Below are 18,037 nucleotides of genomic sequence, written 5' to 3' on the forward strand. Positions count from 1 at the left end.
ATACAACTATCCATCGAAGTTCAAATGAAGTGGATTTAAGCAATAAAATGTAACCGTACGGCCTTCAACAATGAGAAAAACCCATATGGGGTGGTTGGCAAAGTAAGGTTCCGATATGAAAATTTGAAACTATTCAGTTAAGGAAAGTCTCATTTATAGCAAATCATTTTACGAAAAACAAATATGACAGACAAGAAACAACGGCAACCACTGAACTACAGGCTCCTGACTTGAGACAGGCAAATACAGAATTTGGGGGAGTTAAATATGTTTGTGAGCGCTCAACCCTTCCCAACCTGGGAAAGTGGTGTAAAAGTACAAAACAAGAACAAACTATAAAAATCAGTTGGAAACGGCTTAACGCATCAGATGGATACAAACAAAAGTTTATCTAACACAAAGTGTACGTGAACGGGTACTTTTACATCCCAAAAACAAAACAAAAAACAATAAGCACAGATATGAGAGTACTCGCAGTTACTGACGGCTAATTCAAAGCCAATAACAACTAATAAAAAAAATATGTATCTAAGACTTACATATCGATCAGTACACATCCAACATCAAATGTATTTTTTTTAATGTTTTCTCGCAAGGAAATGTGGACGGAAGATGTTGAGATGTTTTAAATTTGTTAAAATTGGTTCAAATTCAAGCAATTAAAAACTGACACTCTATATACAAATAGAAAGATGTGGTTTAGTTGACAATGAGACAACTCTCCACCAGAGACCAACTGACACAGGAGTTTACAACTATAGGTCACTCTACGACCTTCACATGTTACGGTATGCGTAACAAAAAGTGATCCGCTTTTTAGATTTCTAAACCTTAATCCGCAGGACAAAACTATTTTGTTAAAAGCTGTAGCAATTTAACAAAATTATGCATTTTCTCAGTGTTCTGTGATAGGGAGACCCTTCATTGTGCTGATGTATCCTCATATATAAAGTGCTGATTATTTTCGAAAAGCCGTTGTCCCATTTGAAACAAAAGAATCAGCATCATTAACAAAATTAGGCATATACTTTTGATTTATCTTATTTGTGACTTCCCCCTTATTTGACTATCAATCTGGTTGTTTAATAAGAGTAAGGGCAACATCCTCAGTTCAATATCAGATTGAAATATATTTAATTATCAAACTTTTATATGAGAAATTATATACCCTTTAAATGGTCATTTTCGACAAGTTTTAATACATACTGGTTCAGTGATAATGAACCCCATACTAAACTCCAAATTGTACACAAGAAACTAAAGTTAAAATAATACAAGACTAACAAAGGCCAGAGGCTCCTGACTTGGGACAGGCGCAAAAATGCGGAAGGGTTAAACATGTTTGAGAGATCTCAACCCTCCCCAATACCTCTAGCCAATGCAGAAAAGTAAACGCATAACAATACGCACATTTAAATTCAGTTCAAGAGAAGTCAGAGTCTGATGTCAGAAGATGTAACCAAAGAAAATAAACAAAATGACAATAATATATAAATAACATCAGACTACTAGCAGTTAACTGACATGCCAGCTCCGGACCTCAATTAAACTGATGGAAAAATTATGTCTTCATCTTATGAATATCAGGCACAATCCTCCCCTGAGGGGTTTAGTATCATACCATCATAACAAATATGAAAAGAACATAACCCGTGTCATGCCAACAACTGCCAGCTGAAGGACGCCTCCGGGTGCGAGAATTTCTCGTTGCATTGAAGACCTGTTGGTGACCTTCTGCTGTTTTCTCTATGGTCGGGTTGTTGTTTCTTTGGCACATTCCTCATTTCCATTCTCAATTTTATTAATAATAAATGTGTTTAGTTCCGATGCAAAGACCCTATAAGTGAATCAATATTAACGCCAAAATATGCAAAACCTGTATAAAAAATGGCTTACATGTGTACACTTATCAATATCGATGTCATAATGGGAAAGGGACAGCCCATATGTGTAAGAAAAACACCCGAAACTGACATGAATTAGACGCTTGTGTGTTGAATGAGAGTGTACATGTATTGTTTGTGCGTGTTGTTTCATATAGCAATTGCTGTGGAAACAAAGTTAAGCTTGCCACTCTTTCAGTAGACCAGTAACGCTCCGTACCTGTAAAATCGAATACTAAATAGATATAATTAAGTAACACGGCACATTTTTGTGTCACTAAACGGTCCCAAAAAAGCTTTCCCCCCGCACGAATGTAAAACTTGTCTTCCGCTGGCATATGTATTAGTTTGACATCTGCATCTGAGTGACAGCGTTGTGTATGCAACAGGAAACCTATAGACACATTTGGTTATAGATGATTGAGGGTTGTTTTAAGATATTTTCCCTAAAATTACAAGTGTATTTTAGTTTACTGCATGTTTCCAGTGGTCATATTGCTAATCTGATGAAATGGTAACAACATTCAATATGTTCAACGTGACTCAAAATTATCTATGTTTTCGATTGAACTGGTTCAGTGATTCTCATAATTCCTCATTTCCCATACACAGTGAATTCTCCAATCTAACTATGCAGCAGATGAAGTTTTATTTAGTTACTTACAAATTATAATTAAAGATAAATACTTTGACTAATTATTTCAATTTCAATTTAAACTGTTTGATAAATTATTGTGGCCAATAACAATGAGCAAAGCTTTTACCGCAATATGACAAAAGTAAAACACTTCCAACGAAAAAAACTAACGGCATATCTATGTACAAAAAAAAATGACCGAAGAACAAATATGTAGCATATCTCATAATGTGTCTAGTTGTCACTGATATTTACAATGTATCCAGTTGTTGCGGATATATCATAATGTCTCCGATAACCACCATGTGTTCAGCTGTTCCCGATATTTTGCAATGTGTTCAGTTATCCATGGTATTTTGCAATGTGTTCAGTTATCCATGGTATTTTGCTATGTGTTAAAATATCCTTGACATTATGCAATATGTCCATTCATCTTACAATTCAAAAATAATTCGACTTACTAAAAACACTAGTTTAACATATTGTGTCCTTTACTTTAATAATCTGCTTTCAAATTCAGATTTTGATAACTGAAAGAATTGAAAAGAATCGTTTGAATGGTTTTACACTAGTAAATTTGGGGCCCTTTATAGCTTGTTGTTAGGTGTGAGCCAAGGTTCCGTGTTGAAGGCCGTACATTTACCTATAATGGTTTACTTTTATAAATTGTTATTTTGATGGAGAGTTGTCTCATTGGCACTCACACCATATCTTCCTATATCTACATGTACATATGTGTATTCAAACTCTTACCTATGTAAAAACCATGAGTTACCTTATGACGCAGGCTTATGACACAGACTCGTAATGATTAAATAAATTTACTGGTTTAAGAAGCAACACAAAAAAATAAGATAAAAGCATAAAACTTACAAGCGCCTGTACTATATGACCGTTTGGAGATGTATGAATAGATTCAAAAGATAATACTAAACATTGATTTTTTGTGTGTTACAGGGATTTCTTGTTTCGCTCCTGTTTTGTTTCTTTAATGGTGAGGTAAGTCCATTTAACATAGTTCAACACTCACAATACATAGAAATGAGAAGCTGTGGTATGAGTGCCAGTTAGACAATTTTCCATCCAAATCACAATTTGTAAAAGTACGGCCCTCAACACGGGTGCTTGGCTCACGCCGATCAGCAAGCTATAAAAGGACACAAAATAACTAGTGTAAAACAATTCAGTAAAACAATTCAAACAGGAAAAACAAGCGGTCTAATATATATAAATATTTGAAAATGTTTAAAATGTGAGCGACTACATATAAAATTTTGTAAACTGGTTTTAGGTGTTCATAAAAAATCCATGAATTTTGGAATTTTATCCGAGCTAGGACGATTCCCACTATATTATGATGTGATTAAATCCATGTTGAATTACTGGTATCGCTTGGAAAAAATCTTGATTCCCAATTTTCTCTTCTTAAAGATGCTTATGTAACATCACAGAATCTTTCTCATTCAAAAAAAACATCTTGGTATGGCTCTATGAAGTCAATTCTTGAAATGATCCCAGACATCAATCATCTATCTTCACCATTACCAAAAATTAATCGCTTCAAAACTAATATGAAAAAAATATTAAAATCATATTTTATAGACTTGTGGAACACTGAATTGGTAAAGCATTCAGATGGTAAACTTAGAACTTATGTTACATTTAAATCAGTTTTTGGAAGAGAAAAATATCTTTCCATTATTGAGAATTTTGAACAGAGACGAAGCTTAACAAAGCTCAGAATTTCATCACACCACTTAAGAATTGAGTCCGGAAGGTATCAGGGTACTCTCCTAAATGACAGAACTTGTACTCGTTGTAACTCCGGAGATGTGGAGGATGAATATCATTTTTTATTCCAATGTGTTAAATTTAATGATGACCGCAATCATCTATTTCAAGAGATAACTAAAAGTTGCCCCAACTTTTTAACTCTTAACGCAAGAGATAAACTGATATGGCTTATGAACGCAGAAGATAAGTATATTCTCACTGCTGCATGTAAATTTATTTCGAAAAATTGTTAATTATGTGGCTTTCTTGTCTGCTTCAGACACGAGGAGGACTGTGTAAATACTACAGCTCCTTGAGTACCGCCCCTTGGTGTCTGTTGCAGTAGGGAAACCTACACTATTCTCAATACCTGTTTACTGCAGTATATGTTATTTGCTGTGACTATACATAAACTTTTTTCATTTGTGTTTGTTTTTCTGCATCAGATACGAGGAGGATTGTTAGAGCTTTTAAGATCACAATCCTAGAGCATCGTCCCTTGGTGTCTGTTGCAGCTAAACAATCATTTATTTTATATTTTATATTTATACATTTTCAGCAAAATATTATAAAATCAAGTGAGAAAAAAAAAAAAAAAAAAGTAAATAAATAAATGGGGTTTGCCACATCTCTGGAGTAGCAACTCTCAAATACTTTTTAATTTAACAAATAATACCTGTATGACTATTTCAATAGTTTATTTTACAATGTTATGTAAACTACTGTATGTTGTATCAATTATATATGTTATGTGTATATGCCCCCCTGGGGACCTAATTTGGAAAATAAAACTTATCTTATCTTATCTTATCTTATCTTATCTTATATAATAAACGAAAAACACTCATGAACCACATCAAACAATGACAACGACTGAACAGACTAAACATGTATCTTTAATAAGAATCCGTTCTTTTGATAGGCTGACAGTAATTGATAAGAATTCCAAAAATAAGATTTTACTTCCTAATAAATTTGTTATTTATGATAACCCCAACCGCGTGACAATCACAACAATGCATAGGAAAACAAACGAAAGATGATATGGTACTGTGATATAAAATTAATTATTGAATAAATGTTCGTGTGAAGACTTTTTATCTTTATTTGTTATACATCCATGTAACGACAGTCGATTAAGTAAGAGCATGACCATTGCAACAAAACTTAATGATATATGAAGTATATAAATCCCATGGAATATTTGTTCACTTGCAAAAAATCATTTTGAGCGATATTTTCAGGTAAATAGTGCCAATTAGAAATTAAAAAGGCAACCTCTAGAGATCATAGTAATGATCATGCATCATTTTTTTTTATGTTGACGAATCAAAACCTATAGCCCTCATGACGAAGAATACAATATACTATAAAATGGCAAAAAATGAAAATAATATAATCAAGCAGAATAAAATGGCTTTTGCAATTAGTATAATCTATATAAGGTTTGAGTTAAATTATAAATGACAGGAATTTTAAAGAACTGCAACAAGTTTCCAGAAGTTTATAAACTTATACTTTGTAATTGTTTTTGTTTGTTTATATTAAGGTCATTCTACTTTTTAAAAATCAGCTTATAGTTCATAGACAGCGAAAAATGAGTCGTTCAGATACAGCAAGAAGTTCAATGTACTTTTAGTTATCAAATAATAACGCGTCTCGATCAAGATTGTCGATTTGCAGTCCTGTTGTTAAAACAAATGATGAATCCGTTGTTAAAACTTGTAACTGACACAAAACCAGACGAGGTAAGAAAATATATACACATGAACTATGTTTAAAATTTCGCTTGTTTGATAAATTCAAAAAAATAATAAAATAAACAATAACAATATTTGTTTTTCCTCATTTTATAAAATTCACTTTTGGAAGTGTTGATATAAAAATGAGGAAATTTGGCATGTTTTAATCTTTTTTTTTTACAAAGCATGATTTGTCTAATCCTGAAATAAGATATTTCAAATTGTATCTTAAATTTGTAGAGGGGAATACTAGAATAAAAGATAAAGATGTTAAATGTTTTTACACTATTCCCATAGGAAAGAAACAGAATTAGATTGGAAATATGATTTTCAGCATCCACATCTGATTTACACCATCCGTTCAGTAGATCGTTTCACTATCACACTAAAGCCTTTGACTGTAGCATTCGAATAATTTTCTCCGAATATCCGAGTCTCTGGAAAGATGTATCCTGCAAGGAAAACTATGAGTCTACACGTAATTCGCGTAATCAAAGCATAAAACTGAACAATAACTCGCAGAACAATTATTTACATTAACCATTTTCAATTCTAAGATTTTAATCAATTAGCAAATTAGACTATACCAAACGAATGAAACAAATACCATGGGTCAACTAGAGATCATGTACAGAATCATATGTTATTGAATGAATAAACTCCTTTGGTATTTGGTATTTTGTATTAAATGTATAATTGTTTTATATATACCACTAATACGCCAATGATTTTTTTTTCAGAAACCTCCAGACCAATTTATTGAAAGCAATGTTTAGACTCTTGACAATAAGTCTACTAAAAACTATGAACACTGTGTACATGTTATAATGTGTACGTTCTGAAACACAAAAGATAGAAGCCATTGTTGTCAAGCATACAAACCAAGTTAAATATATGAAGACAAATACTGGAAAAAGTTGGAATGAAGTGTATAATGTTTATAAATGTCTAGAAGATAATACAGTCAGGATTCTACTACGTCAAAATAATCTCCCCATTACGCCAGTTCATTTTCACAATCGTAGAAATGGAAGCCATTGTATGGATGACGCGCTGCCAAGTTTGCTCTCGGAAACCGATAAATTTATTCACATTGCACCATTACGATTCTTATAAGTTAGTTGCATTTTAAAAGACAAATGTATCAACTAGCTAATGAGCATCAGTTAATGATCTTGTCTACATTGATTCAACTGAAAACTATTGTCTGATCGGTTGTCAAGTAGAATTTTCGAAAATCCATAAACATTTAAAAAAAAATCTAATTAAATATTTCGTGGAAGGGCAGACTAGTTTTTTTTATTGGTTGAAGACTGTTAACCCTAGTTTTCACACACAAAAAAATTATAATTTTTCGAAGATATGCATTTTCATCATCTAACATGAAAGACTGTCGTCAAGTACTTTCAGTAAAAAAAATAGCTATTCGAACACACCTACTCTGTTTTTGTGATTCATTAGAGATAGGTATTTCACTTGACCCATATATTTCATCTTTTAGTACTGTGATTTTTTTTATGTTATAAAGTCAACCTGTAGCTTTGATATATAAAAATGATAGAATCTGAAGCGAGACGATGAATGAAATATTCTTGCTTTGTACGATATCAAGACAAAATATTCAACCCAAACACGCCCTAACATAAAAAGGTGCACTCGATTTTCTCTTTTCGATACAATTGTTACCCATTTTTATGCCCCACCTACGATAGTAGAGGGGCATTATGTTTTCTGGTCTGTGGCTCCGTTCGTCCGTCCGTCCGTCTGTGGTTCCGTTCGTCCGTCCAGGTTAAAGTTTTTGGTCAAGGTAGTTATTGATGAAAGTGAAGTCCAATCAACTTGAAACTTAGTACACTTGTTGTTTATGAGATGATCTTTCTAATTTTTAAGCCAAATTAGACTTTTGACCCCAATTTCACAGTCCACTGAACATAGAAAATGAAAGTGGGAGTTTCAGGTTAAAGTTTTTGGTCAAGGTAGTTTTTGATGAAGCTGAAGACCAATCAACTTGAAACTTAGTACACTTGTTGCTTATGATATGATCTTTCTAATTTGAATGCCAAATTAGATAATTACCCAATTTCACGGTCCATGGAACATGGAAAAGGATAGTGCGAGTGGGGTTATCCGTGTACTTTGGACACATTCTTGTTTGGAATTTTTCTTGAGTCACATAATGGAAGGGCAGACACGAAAATTACTGAACTATGATAGATTGATATGTTTTCCGTCCGTGGTAAATTAAAATAAAAATCGGAGGTTATGCATTTTCTACATCCAACTTGAAAGATACCCATGTCGTCGACTTGGAATCTAATTGTTCTGCTTAACTTTGTACTAAAAAATTGAATACTTACGCAAATTGTGTTTTTAAAATTAAACACTTCATAATTGAGAAGAAAATTGTAATTTTTATTGTTTCAATTAACTTTTAAAATTTTTGTCACTATGGTAAACATTACAGTAAGCATTTATCGCCTTCTCTAACAAAGAGCTTCGATTCTTTTGTTCTATTTCAACCGGGTTTCCGACTGAATAGTCTATATAAGTGTATGCTTCTCTACACCAATATTGATGACAGACGCAAAACATGAGGGTTGTTGTCAGTTATGCTTTAAAAGCAAGAAGTTTGAAACTGCACTGCCAAAATCTAAGAAGGCAAGATTTGAAAAATTCCATGAATGCTAATATAAAAGAGACCATAGTAAAACTTAGAAGGTTATATTGGGTTATTCTAGAGGTGGTTAGTTTATAAAAATAAGCAATAAGATGTTTAGATATGCCTGCAATGATACAAGCTGTGAAAAGTAAATCTGTGTTGGGAATGTACTTCGTATGCCTACAGGTTCTCATGTTATCTAGAGGATTGCTTCCATTGTCTAAACCGGAAAAGACTATTGAATATGGTGTTTATGACGATAACCAGACATAACGAGTGTGATTTTCTCTAAACGTTAAAATATACCTATCTATGATTGTATATACTTATATATGTCTTATATATGGGGAAAATCAAGGCACTTTCTTCTCAAAGCTGATTTCTATTGTATCAGTAAAATAATGAAAATTAAATGACATTTCCGAAAAGTTATGATTAGTTTTTATTATGATAGATAATTAAATTCATGGAGAAGAACCAAAACCTAAAGGAAACAGGAACATGAGTAGAGTTGTAAAAACGATTTATTACTAAATTTAGATTCGAAAGTTACGAAATGTTCGCCGAAATATGAATAAGAAAATTTCGGTATGGTCGGTAAAGTAAACAGCGTTAACAAAATAAGAGTCTAAAATGTTATACTGTAGTGAAGACATGAATTCCATTTTGCAACCATGTGTCCAAACATAAATTACTTTACAGTCGAACTGTTTCTGAAACAGTTTTTTGATCCAACACAAAGAGTTACGAAGTAATGAAAATAAATTTGTGAAAAATGTTACATGTTGAACATTATTGTTATTGATATTATTGAAATGCATAATGACAAAAACAAATGGTTGATATTATATGTATATTAATTATGAATTTCCGCCGTTTTAGCTTATTTTATTTATAGGCAGCTATCACTTCTTCATCCCTTGTCTAACTTTATATTAATATTTCTATTTTTGAGAGGAGGCATGTTTTCACACATGAAAACTATTTGTCATTTGTAATATTTATGTATATTTCATTATTTATTTAATTTGGTTTTTGTTAAATTGTAATGTTTCTGTGTTGTTTTTGTTCAATCCGAATGATTGGATTTACCTATTAAAATTCTTGCCGTCTTGTCGTATCTTGTGAATCGAACACCTAGAGGTTATTTGATAGAAAAATGGCCTGTCATACTTTTTTCTTTAGACTTTTTGATTTTATTCATAAGGAATATTTATGTTAATGTAATGAACTCAACACTGCTTATATAAATATCAAAAAAAGTAGATGTGGTATGATTGCCAATGAGACATTCTCCAGAAGAGAGTAGTATATTCGGAAGTTTTTGCATCTCGGGTTCAGCACGTTGTTTTACAGTCACCGAATTACATATTTTTACAACCGTCACGAGTAAAAGACCTTCTAACACTTTATGTTGATTATTCTAAAAGATTCAAATACTTCATGCTTATTAAGGACGAGAGGTTTAAAATATTTATGTTTCTACAGAGAGTTCAAATAACCTATAAGTTCCATGACTAATTTTCTTATTTCTTTCCAATCATTCGTATCACCAAAAAAAATGTTTGTATTTTTTAACACTGAATCCAAATTGTGTATATGTTACAGTGAATTTGTATAATCAGGGATTATGTAGAATCACTAAAATCATTAGTGATTATATAGATTCCCTTAAAATGACCAGTGATTTTATATAATCACTGATAATTTTAATTATTATTCTACAAATTCCCTAATATGATTTCAGGGATTATCAATAATTTAAAGCTTCCAAGATGATATCTCAAACCAATTACACTAGTGGTTCCAGCAAGGATTTGTATAGTCGTACTATACAAATCCTTGGTTCCAGGAAAGGGAGATCCCAAAAAACTAATGGTCAATATTCATGAAAAGAATGAAGAAGGATATCGCCTTGCTATATAGCATGGAATCCTGCTCAGATCTTTGATACAAGAAATCAGTTTGAGGTTGCTGATTCCCCTTCATTGGTACAATTTGTACCTTCAGATGTTTGTGCTGAAAACTCTATTTCTCTGAGACGTGCCGTTAAATCTGATTTGATGTGGAGGACAAGGTTTTTTTTAAATGTTGATATTGTGGTAAAAACAGATGTGAATTTGATAGATATGCCTGTAGAAAATCAGGGCAAATGTGTAATAGTCGATGCCATCCAAATTTAGTTTGTAAATAAAATGTTTAATATGAAAATATTATACATAACATTAACATTTATCAAAACGACTGTATGCATGAAAATAGTTTTAATGACAATTTCATTTCATTTCATATTCTCAACCTAAAAACAATTGCTAAAACAATACGATAAAAAGAATAATCATTATGCAATTTAATATTTTCATACTGACTTCATCAACCCGCCCGTGTGGGCTCGCTTGATATTATTAATACTAATACAGTCAATATCAAAAAGGGCGCGCTTGATATTATTACTGATAAAGTCAGTATTAAAAACAAAACATCAATTATTTTATATCTATTTTGCTTATCATTTAATTATATTGTGCTTATCATTTAATTATTTTGTTTATCATATACTTAGACTAAATAACATATGATTTTTACCGTATGATAATAGCATTAAATTAAAGTATTTTTCCATATTTTTCGAATTGGTGCGTAGCGGGCTGATATGAAAAGTTTATCACATGCTTAGATTGTTATCACATGCCTTTCCGTAATTAAAAAAAAATAAAAATATATATATTAAATAAATGCATTTTTTAAGTTTTTCTGAAACATAATTTAGAAAGTTACTTTAAAAAAGTTGACTTTTCCAAACAATGTTCACTATGTATATTGTTGAATTATTTTTTGTCGATTCGTTCATATTAAAATGTGGTTTTTTTTTCTCTGTTGAGGCATATATGATAGAAAGATTTCATATTGAATGTATCAAATTTTGGCTCCGACGTCCGTCAACTTTTTACTCTTTCAACTTCTTTTCGGGAACCACGTAAAAGGATCAATATATGAATCTGTTATTTTTCTCTACTGTTGAAGTATATGATAAAAAGATCATAACATGTCATTTTTCATATCGCATGTATTATCAGCCCTCGGTCAATATCAGCCCTCGAGCCATGCGGCTCTTGGGCTGATATTGAACCTAGGGCTGATAATACATGCGATATGAAAAATGCCATGTAATAAGTATAGATTATTACATGGCATTTTTCATATCAGACCCTTTATTGGCCCTAGGTCATGATATCAGCCCAAGAGCCGCAGGCTCGAGGGCTGATATCATGAACGAGGGCCGATAAAGGGTCTGATATGAAAAATGACATGTAATGATCTGTTTATCATATACTTAAGCAGAAGAAATACAGACAAGAACTATTAATTAAAATTTTGTCTTTCTATGAATTTTTAGATAATAATTTACAGACAACCAAATACAAATTTCTTAACTTTAATTGTTTTTATTGATATTACAAGCATTGTATTTATCTTGTCACAACAATTATCATGTTCTTGTTTGAAATTTGCTCCTCAACCATTTTGTGAAAAGTCTTAATTAAATCACTTGCAGTTTTCCGCACTGTGTTGTCGTTTTCGAACAAATTTCCGGAAATGCACGAAGTTGCATGTGATAAACGTCACGGAAATTAACGGAAAGGCATGTGATAACATTCCGGAAGCAGTCAATAAAGGTTCCTTTATCAGCCCGCTGAGGAAATTCTCAGTAATCTGGTCAATAAACCTTGTAATCCTTTCATAGCCTTTTAATATTTTTAAATGTTATTGAACTGTAAAATTTTAGTAATATTTTATACAAGTATATGATAATCTGATAGTATAACATTTCAATATTTTTGTATCTTTCATATTAATAAATTATGCCTAACGTTTTACAATATCAAGGCTATTATTATGATATATTAAGGTTAACTTTTAAGATATTTCAATATGTTATGTATTTTAGTATCATTTCAGTTATTCTGTATAATCCCTGACATTTTTTCTAGTGATTATACATAATCCCTGAAAGTTTTAGTGATTATATATAATCCCTAAACTAACCAGTGAGTATACATAATCCCTGAAAATTTTAGGGATTCTACATAATCCCTGATTATACAAATTCACTGTAACATATATACCCTTTTTAGAGAAATTCTTTCTACAAAGGTATTTTGATTGATAAAGGAAATGTAGGGTATACATTAATAAGACAAGCAACACAACATGCATAGCCATTACGGTTTACAACATTCTGAAGGATAACAACAAGTGTTATTAAAGGATATATGTTATGATTGTCAATGATACAACTATCCACCAAAGTTCAAATGAAGTGGATTTAAGCAATAAAAGGCAACAGTACGGCCTTCAACAATGAGAAAAACCCATACGGCAATAAAAGGTTCCGACATGAAAATTTGAAACTATTCAGTTAAGGAAAGTCTCATTAATAGCAAATCTTTTTACGAAAAACAAATATGACAGACAAGAAACAACGACAACCACTGAACTAAAGGCTCCTGACTTGAGACAGGCAATTACAGAATTTGGGGGAGTTAAATATGTTTGTGAGCGCTCAACCCTTCCTAACCTGGGAAAGTGGTGTAAAAGTACAAACAAGAACAAACTATAAAAATCAGTTGGAAAAGGCTTAACGCATCAGATGGATACAAACAGAAGTTTATCTAACACAAAGTGTACGTGAACGGGTACTTTTACATCCCAAAAACAAAACAAAAAACACTAAGCACAGATATGAGAGTACTCGCAGTTACTGACGGTTAGTTCAAAGCCAATAACAACTAATGAAAAAAAAAAATATGTATCTAAGACTTACATATCGATCAGTACACATCCAATATCCAATGTATTTAGTGTAAAGACGTCATTAACAGTCAGAGAAAAACATAATCTTGTGCAATGTCAAACTATAAATATCGACAGATTGTAGTACTGTGAAAGTACATATGTTTATATTAATAGATATAGGAAGATGTGGTGTGAGTGCCAATGAGACAACTCTCCATCCAAATAACAATTTAAAAAAAGTAAACCATTATAGGTCAATGTAAGGCCTTCAACACGGAGCATTGGCTCACACCGAACAACAAGCTATAAAGGGTCCCAAAATTACTAGTGCAAAACCATTCAAACGGGAAAACCAACGGTCTAATATATATGATTGAATTGGTAACCTTTTATAATAATTTTAGTTAAAAGATTGATAAGTTTACACAGGTCGTATCTGCATTTCGGACTCGGTTAACAACATCACAGTACAATTTAGTATGTGCTTTTTCGTTTGAAATAAGTTTTCTGTAGGTAGAGCCTGATCATTGGGAAAAAGTTTTTAGAAAAGACGAATACTACAATTTTTTTAATGTTTTCTCGCATGGAAAAGTGGAAGGAAGATGTTGAGATGTTTTAAATTTATTTCTTATTGGTTCAAATTCAAACAATTAAAAATTGACACTCTATATACAAATAGAAAGATGTGGTTTAGTTGACAATGAGACAACTCTCCACAGAGACCAACTGACACAGAAGTTTACAGCTATAGGTCACCCTACGATCCGTGTTTTAAAACATCTAGAACTTGAAAAAGAAAAAAAATCTCCTAGAGTCCAATTTCTAAACCTTAACCCGCAGGACAAAATTATTTTGTAAAAAGCTGTAGCAATTTAACGAAATTTATATGCATTTTCTCAGTGTTCTGTGATAGTGAGACCCTTCATTGTTCTGCTGTATCCTCATATATAAAGTACTGATTATTCTCGAAAAGCCGTTGTCCCATTTTAAACAAAAGAATCAGCACCAATAAAATTAGGAATATACTTGTGATTAATCTTATTTGTGACTTCCCCCTTATTTGGCTATCAATTTGGTTGTTTAATAAGATTAAGGGCAACATCCTCAGTTCAATATCAGATTGAAATATTATTATCAAACTTTAATATGAGAAATTATATACCCTTTAAATGGTCATTTTCGACAATAAACAGTTTTAAAAGGTTCATAAGTTTAAATGACATTTTCAACGACAATAAATGTTTGACAGGTCCATTTAGGACCTCAAAAAATATTGTAAAATTCGTTATCTCAAATTAAAAACACGAATTTATAGAATTGTTTAAACATGTCACAGTTTATTTTATGGCCGACAACACAGAAAAAACAAGACCTGTAGAAGTCAAAGTTTTCTAAAATAATTGTGAATCGAATTAACAGAATTTATAAAAGATACTTAAAACAAACCTGTATATAATTAAATGGCTTACATGTGTACACATATCAATATCGATGTCAATATGGGATAGGGACAGCCCATATGTGTAAGAAAAACACCCGAAACTGACATGAATTAGATGCGTTGTGTGTTGAATGAGAGTATACATGTATTGTTTGTGCGTGTTCTTTCATATAGCAATTGCTCTGGAAACAAAAGTTAAGCTTGCCACTCTTTTAGTAGACCAGTAACGTTCTGTACCTGTAAATCGAATACTTTAGATATAATTCAGTGTAACACGGCACATTTTTGTGTCACTAAACGGTCCCAAAAAAGCTTTCCCCCGTACGAATGTAAAACTTGTCTTCCGCTGGCACATGCATTAGTTTGACATCTGCATCTAAGTGACAGCGTTGTGTATACATCAGGAAACCTATAGACACATTCGGTTACAGATGACTGAGGGTTGTTTTAAGATATTTTCCCTAATATTACATGTGTATTTTAGTATACTGCATGTTTCCAGTGGTCATATCGCTAATCTGATAAAATGGTAACAACGCTCAATATGTTCAATGTGACTCAAAATTATTTATTTTTTCGATTGAACTGGTTCAGTGATTCTCATAATTCCTCATTTCCCATACACAGTGAATTCTCCAATTTAACTATGCAGCAGATGAAGTTTTATTTAGCAATGATCACAATAGAGTTACTTACAAATTATAATTAAAGATAAATACGATGACTAATTATTTCAATTTCAATTTCAATTTTGAACTGTTTGATAAATTATTGTGCTAGCCAGTTGCGTATCAATAAATTCAAACACGTGTGACAGTTATGACGAATTCACAGCGGTGATGCTAACAGTAACAAAAATATAAAGGCAGCACATATAACTCATCTTTTAAAAACCAAAAAAAAATGTACATATAACCCTACAAGAAAAACTGAAGATTAAACAACACGAACGAACCCAAAAACCGTGAGTGAACTCAAGAAAAGAAGCCATTTTGTGTTATACTTTAAGTACATGTCACGTTCTTTGTGATAAATAAAAATTCCAACAAGTCACTTTCTTTGAATTCATAATCGACGAAAGGTGAAAGACACCGATACATATAGGAAGTAGTAATTTTTGATACGGTTAACTAAACTATGATTGCGTCTGTAAAACTTACGGAGAGTGACTTCTATTCTACAATAAAGATCTTTGTTTTTCATTCGCTTGCTTCCATGTATGCAGCTTTACAACATCAACGAAATCCTAATATGAAATTCAACCCTTCGAATATCGATATATGTATCAGCTGATATGGGAAATTTCACTCTTCACGGTTTGATTGAACGATCGTTTATCAAAGATGAAAGTTCACTTTATAGTAATTATTGTCCTTAATTTGTAAAGAATACCAATTTTTGCGTGTTTGTCAATTGTCATGAAAACTTTAAAAAGAAATGATAAAAACTCCTTATAGAAGTGAATATCAATTTTTACCAATGCTATTTATGCGTAAACGAAAAAAAGATGATATTTTGCGAGTGGTAAAGTTTAGATCTAAAATTATCCTAGTGTCAATGTTTAGTCAAAAGTCAAATACCTTAATTATTATTTCAAGTGATACAATAATTATGCACGTAGTCATTAACACTTTAGAGAAAGAAAACAATAATGCACGTAGTCATCCGTCTGGAGTGAGAGTGCAACATCTTTACAGCGGAACATTACTTCCAGGATTATTGATTTCTTCTTTTAATTCGTATTAAGGAGCACCTGCATCACTTCAGCTTGATATCTTCTCTGTGTTTGTGTTTTTACACTTTGTTTCAACAGAGTTGTTTTTCATTTACTAAAACGGTCAAATAACTTACGTGTTACATTACACATTTAAGTAGAGTTTCCAGTAGTTTAGTTTGTAGTGGGTCTCTTTGGGGTCTAAGCGTCACGCGGGATTGCTGATTTTTTTTGTAAGCGTGACACGTGAAAGTCAAATTATTGTGCCGTGAAAATGGAAAATGAAGTCTAACGGGACGCGGGAAATTAGAAAAAAATGAGAATTGCTTACGTACATAGTGTAAACGGGATACGGGAATCTGAGAAAACAATAAGCGGGATCCGGGATCAGACCTTCCCCCCTAATTAGACCCCTTTGTACAGTACACTCTCTTAAGGGGGTACTAAACACTTTGGTTAAAGTAGATTTGGCTTGTTAAATTCCATAAAATTTGGACAAATATTTACCTACTTTGACCTGTTGAAAAAAATATAAATGTACAGCACATTCCTTAGTTCTGTATCCCCTTAAGGTAAAAACATTTCACCAATGTAACTATCAGTAAAGGGTTTAGATTACTTGATGAACTGTAAATCAACATCCACGAAACACCCGAAGCATGAAATCAAAATGCAACTCTGGCTTAGTTTGAGCGAGACAAACTAGATGTTAAAAAAAATATCTAACACATCTGGTTAAAAATAAGAACAATTTTGGACATCTCACACAATGATACATGTAAAACCGAACATTGAAAAAAAAAAATTTTTTTTCAGCTTGAAAGATAAGGTGATTGATTATTGTTTGCCTATCACAGGACGAATAACTTTCCTCAGTGTGAAAAGTCGTCCATTGAGTCATGATATCAACGCACCTATCCATTATGTTTTAGTTTTGCTTATGAATTTAATTTAATTTTTATATTTATTACAAAATTCACGTTGCTATAGTTTCAGTAATCGATCAAGACATATAAACATGCAACCCTATTAACATATGACTTCGTTTTATGTCTATTTTGGAATTTAAGTGTAGTTTTAGTGTAACCATGAACACAATTTTTAAAGCTTAAGTTTCTGGTAACGAATTTCCGTGAACTTATGATAATATTTTCAGTCAAACAGATTACATTTCAATGAAATTGAAAATGTCTCCCTCGACTTTATCGCAACGCTTTTATGTTTGTTAATGATAAAAAAAACCAGAAAAAAAACTTATCGGAAGAAACATTGCGTTGTGTTTCACGTCCAGGAGGGTTGCTATATAGGCAATAATTATAATTAACACTTTGCTGTCTTACGGAAGTTCTGATAGAATTAAATGTGAATAAACGACCATTGTGTATCTGCGC

This window comes from Mytilus galloprovincialis, chromosome 2, assembly GCF_965363235.1.
Source record: "Mytilus galloprovincialis chromosome 2, xbMytGall1.hap1.1, whole genome shotgun sequence".
Lineage (NCBI taxonomy): Eukaryota > Metazoa > Mollusca > Bivalvia > Mytilida > Mytilidae > Mytilus > Mytilus galloprovincialis.